The sequence below is a fragment of the Macrotis lagotis genome, chromosome 1, assembly GCF_037893015.1.
Source record: "Macrotis lagotis isolate mMagLag1 chromosome 1, bilby.v1.9.chrom.fasta, whole genome shotgun sequence".
In the NCBI taxonomy this organism is placed as follows: domain Eukaryota; kingdom Metazoa; phylum Chordata; class Mammalia; order Peramelemorphia; family Peramelidae; genus Macrotis; species Macrotis lagotis.
In genome coordinates this window covers 927,423,356-927,429,183 of record NC_133658.1, presented here as the reverse complement: position 1 = coordinate 927,429,183, position 5,828 = coordinate 927,423,356, and the positions used below count along the sequence as shown (strand labels likewise).

At 41.8% G+C, this 5,828-nt stretch overlaps 1 pseudogene; it reads left to right on the top strand.

The window, feature by feature from the left end:
• Positions 1 to 474: 474 nt before the first annotated feature.
• Positions 475 to 5,433, top strand: LOC141510070 (dual specificity mitogen-activated protein kinase kinase 5 pseudogene; annotated as a pseudogene).
• Positions 5,434 to 5,828: the final 395 nt, after the last annotated feature.

Below are 5,828 nucleotides of genomic sequence, written 5' to 3'. Positions count from 1 at the left end.
AGCGAGAGAAATCTAGGCATCTTAGTTTCTTAATAACTGATACCTGAAGACTGAGTATTTTCTGAGGAAATTAATTTTGTTACTAGGATTATCGCTTTGAAAAATGATTATGCTTAACTCTCCCATTCTGATCACAGCTTATAATTCTGACATCAGCTATAGTTCAGCTAAAGAAGTATAGAAAAAAGATCAGATCTATATTAGAGGGAAAGATAGCATTTCTTGTAACCCTAAGATCCCTAGAAGAATGGACCAACAAACATGTGAACTATAAGGGAGAGGGGCATAAGGATAGATGATGCATTTACAGAATCAAGGGGAAATTTAAAGAGATTAAAAGGGGACAGTCCCTTTTGATTAAATAACCCAAATAAATAAAGGCAAAAGGGGAAAAAGTAAACAATAACATAAACTTCTGATTCATTTCATCTTCTGGAGTCATCTGATGTCCTTCTGTATCTCTGGAGTCTGTCAATGACCAGGCGTTTCCAGGTACATTCAGGTTAGTTGTAGATATCTTTCTCATAAAAGATATATCTCAACACAAAAAATTTTAACAGGTCAAAGCCCATATCTTGGAACCTCTTTGATTTGCAAATTGTCACACTTCATTTACAAATGGAAATTTTAGAGAATTGAACTAGTTTTGTTTTTCACTTTATCTTATTTATTTATTCATTCCCCCATTTGATGGATTCTATTTCATCCAATAGAATCAATTCCCATAAAATGAGGATTCCAAAGCAAAAATTAATTTTTTAAAGATTTTATTTATTTTGAGTTTTACAATTTCCCCCTAATCTTACTTCCCTCCCACCACCCCACCCCACAGAAGGCAATTTGCAGTCTTTACATTGTTTCCATGGCATATTTTAATACAAATTGAATGTGTTGAGAGAGAAATCATATCCTTAAGGAAGAAATGTAAAGTATAGAAGATAGCAAGATCAGACAACAAGATTTATTTTTCTAAATTAAAGGTAATAGTCCTTGGTCTTTGTTCAAACTCCACAGCTCTTTCTCTGAATACAGATGGTAATCTCGAATGCAGATAGTCCAAAATTGTCCCGATGAGATTTTATATAGATGACATAGTTCTACATTATGATCCTCTCTTAAGTTATAATATTTGCTTCAAATTTCTATTGATAAGAATCTCACTGAGGGGATTGCTCTCTCCTCACCCAAGATGTCTCTTATCTTGCAATTGGTTGACACAGAAAAAGGAATTTATTGGTGCGATTACCAAGCTGACCAGGCAGGATTGACCCAGGTCAAGTCAACATTCAGATGTAGGAAACAAGTCTTGACAGAGCAGATTGACAGGGACAGAATTCAGATTTATAGCTGTTAGTTGGAGGCTGAGGAATCATTTTTTTTAATATAAAATAAGACTTAGAGACAGTTAATGTTTCTAATCACTCTGTGAAACTCCTGGGAAGCCCCTTGGTCAGTCCTCCATTTCTGTCTCTCCATTCCCTGCTGTTCCTGGAGACTCCCCCTCCAGTCCTAACCCATAGAGGGAGGTGACTACTGACCTCTTTTCCTAGTAACATTTTCCCCTGTCTCCTTCCCCCATTCCAATCCCCAAGAAAGGGGAAAGGCCTTAGAATCAGCTGGGGCAAGGCCAATCCAAGCTTGACCATCCAGAATTCTGCCTTCTGGCCTTCAAATAGTGTCCCAAGTTGAGAAATACAATCTTTTGGACCTCTATGAATACCTTTGTCAAAGTTCTGAGGGGTTTTTTTATATATTTTATTTTTTTTGCAATTACATATAAAGTTCATTTTCAGCATTCATTTTTGGTGAGTGTGAGCTTCACATTTTTCTCCCTCCCCCAGCCAATCAATCTGATATGTTGGGATACAAGTATGATCAAGTATGATCATACATGATATAAGCATATCAAGCATGTCACCATAGTAGTCATGTTGGAAAAGAAGAATCTGAACAAAATGGAAAACCACAAATTCTCTAAGTTAGGTCATGAGGAATGTGTGTGTGTGTCTGTGAGTGTCTCTGTGTGTGTGTGTGTGTGTGTGTGTGTGTGTGTGTGTGTGTGCATACCTCTGCGTGTGTGTCTTTGGCTATGTCTCTAGGTGTTTCTTTACTGTCTCCCCTACTAGATGGGGGCCTCCTCAAAGGCAGGACCTCCCTTCACACCCCATATGGACTCTGTAACCACACTCAGAGATGAGGATAAAGAGTGAGAGTGGGTCATGCCAGGCAGTTCCCAGCCTGTTCTGATCATTTTGTCAGAGATATCTGAAGAATGTGCCTTTACTACTCAGGAAAGGGCCCTGACAGAGACTGACAAACTGTTCCTATCTGGGTTATGTCAAAGTGAGCTCCCCTATAAACTTGGTAGCTCTGGCATTATAGACATACTAGTTCTTTCTGAAATGTCCACTCCACTAGAACCAATTTTAGCTTATTAAAAATGAAGCCAATCAAAATATCTTTTAAAGCAATTTCACAGACCTAGATACAGATTTCTAAGCTGGAGGACTGGACCTTCCCCCTCTCAGGCCTGGGTCTCTGAAAAGACTGTAGGAGGAGGCCTGAGATGGCAGGGCAGGGACGAGGTTTCTGGGCCTCTACTTCATGAGAGGTCTCAGCAGAATCTTCTGCCCATTTCCTCCCAACCATACTGCTATTAAACTTTTCTGGACTCTCCAGGAAGCCTTCTTCCTTCCTCAGAAAACTTATCAGGAAATCCCAATTTTCTGCCAGACTGACTCAGCCCCAGTCCTTCCACCTTCTCAGGAACCTCTGTCCCTCTGCCTAGACCCTCTGTCTGGAGAGCAGGGTCATCAGCTCCAGAGGCTCTGATTAAGGGGCTCAGTCTATCTTCTCTCCTGATTAAGGGGCTCAGTCTATCTTCTCTCCATTGACTACCAGCTCCCCTGTTTTTGGACCTCTCCACCCTGCCCCTCACTGAGCACTCTCCCCTCTGCCCTTTCCTTCCATACACACTCTTTTGCATTCAGCTTTATTTTGCATGCTATCTTCTCCCATTAGACTGTAAACCATTTGAGGGGATGAACTCTCTGTTTTTATTTCTATTTCTATCACTACTGTTTAATATAGTACCTGCCACATAGTAGGTGCTTAAGAAAAATGTCTACTGAGTTTTTCCTCCTCCTCCTCTTCTTCCTTGTCCTTGACCTAGGCCAGCTGCCTCCACTACTGCCATTGCCTGGGAAAGCTCCAAGCTCAGAGTCCACTATAGCCTCAGCCCACCAAGAGCCCTGCCCTGGGCTGGGAGGGAGGAGCAGCTTGGCTTGCTCTTTCTAGTCTCCTTTGGGTTTCCTCTTCGTCAAGTGGCACCAAAAGCACTTCCCCTGAGTTGTGCCCTTCTCCCCATACTAGGCTGAATCCCAGGCTCCTTCTGCAGGGGCTCAGACTGACCTCACCCAACCCCCCCCAACACAGGCAACAGCCAGCATCTCTTCTCTCCCTGTGCCTTATAGCCCCACCTGTCCCAGTCACTTACAAAAGGGTTTAAGGTAGATGGCAACCTAACCTCCCGCCCTCCCCCATCTCCTCCTCCACCCTTCTCTCAACACCTTCCTTCATCCTCCTAACCTCCCACTGTCATTACCTCTCTTTTCTTCTTCCTTTCTTCCCCTCCTTCCACTGCCCACCTCCATCCTTCTCCCTCCCACTCCTCCACCCCCATTCATGTCCTGGCTCTCCAGTCCATAGTCATGCTCCCAAGGGGGTCCTCTCTTCCACCCCCAACCCCAAGGATGTGAGCCCAGTGGTCAGCAGTGCTGTGGCTGGCCCTTGGCCCTTCTCACACCATGGAGAACCATGAAGAACCAAGTGCTGGTGATTTGAATCAAGACCCCAGATGGTGGAGCTGTGGACTGGACAGTTCACTCTGGGCCCCAGTTGCTTTTTTGGAATGTGCTAGATGTGATAGGCCAGGTTTTGCCTGATGCAACAACTACAGTATTTGAATATGAAGATGAGGATGTGCTGGGGTCCAGCCTCCGAGGGGTGCTTGGAACCTGACAGGAGGGAGAGAGTCGGCGAAATGAGGTGAGTCAACAAGTGGGTAAAGGCAGGAGCAGGTTGACGGACTGTCAGCTGCTTGGATTTATTTTTATAGTTTCAGAATAATGTATGTATCTCAAGCAAGCTGAGATCATTTCCTTGGTTACCAAAGCATACAATTTTCATCATCAATCATATAGTTCATATGGTTACAAGTTTTAATCATGTGATTACAAGTTTAAGTAATAATCATATAGTTAATTAATTTCCTATCCCTACTCAGACCACGATGACCTTAACCTGCCTGTTACCTTATTTATTACTACATTGTAGAATTGTTAATTCATTTAAAGTTATTAATTAAGCAATTCTTTTAATGGAAAGTTTTTTATATTTTTTGTGTAAGTAATGTTTTTCGATACACTTCCTTAACAATCTATAGTGAGGATCTTTATGCTTGTCCACCCATCTGTTAACTCTTACAATAAGCAATTTTTCTTTCAGGCCTTGTTGGTAGAAACCACAGTTTCTGTGACTTTTTTATTCTTTCCCATGAAACTAAGGCTACTGGAGTTCACATATTGGTCACCTGTACTAACTATTTTCTCACCATCTTTTTCATATATCCCTGTGTATGGTAAAGGGGGGGGAAGACTATTAATTTCATTCTGTCTGACCCATCTTGTATCTGTTTTCCCTGTATATATTCTGGCATCTCCTTGGAATTCCCAGTGTTGGGTTTTCCAGAGATTTCATAATGTTGAAGCCCTTTGTATGCCTCAGGGAGACGTAGTCTTGTTAAATTTGGACAGAGTTTACAATCTGTTTTATTCAAGGAATTTTTCTGAAATCCTTCCTTTATAGTCATTCCAGTATTAGGATGAGTAAATATTGTAATCAATAATAAACCTATAAAGATTGGTATGCATGAAATCCCTATATGTATGGAAGAAGGATATGTTGTTCCATCAGGCGGTGTGACTGCCCTGAGTCTTCTTGCTGCGACTGTGTCAAACAGCTTAGAGACCCTGGCTCCCAACAAGGATGTGACCAAATTATTGTAAGAAGTGATGAAGAAATGAAGGCCATGCTCTCATTTTGTTATTCCACAGTAATGGAATAGCAAGTAAATGGACAATAGAACCCCTGCAGACATTTCCAAGAAGCTGAAATCCTCCTGACAACCAATATACATTGCCTGAAAGTGAAGACACATCCCGGATCCTCTCATCCTAACAGCTCAGCAGTTTCAGATTCATTTCCAAGCAGTAGCTGAAAGAAGTCTTCTGTTGCATTGGAAAAAAATTAATCAATGACCAGATGAATGAACAAGACATATGGTATTGAGACACTCTTGGTCATGACAGTGGAGGCACAGTCTCCAAGTCAGATGACTGGTTTGCCCTTCAAGACCCCTACAGATTCCACTAGTTTCCTGTGATTTTGCCTTGCCCATGTAAAAAATTCAGCAGATGATACTTGGTTTTGGTCATGATAGCTCACAAAGTCATCTACCAAGATCTGGGTGTCATCCCAGTATGGGGAGAAAGGGGACAACACAGGGGAAAAACTTTGGGGTGGGGGGTGAAAGGATCCACACCAGGAAAACCATAGCTAAAGAGCTATGAAATCTCAAGAATCTCTCACAAAGGCAGTAGTCAGGTTGTGTTTTAAATCCAACATTTATTTATTGACCAAAGACATATGGTGCATCTCAACTACTCAGTGCTGATGGATTTACATTGATTAAAGAGAGGGACTTGTTCCTAGAGAGATGGGCTGAACAATTGCAGTGTTCTTAACAGACCATCATCGATCAATGCAGA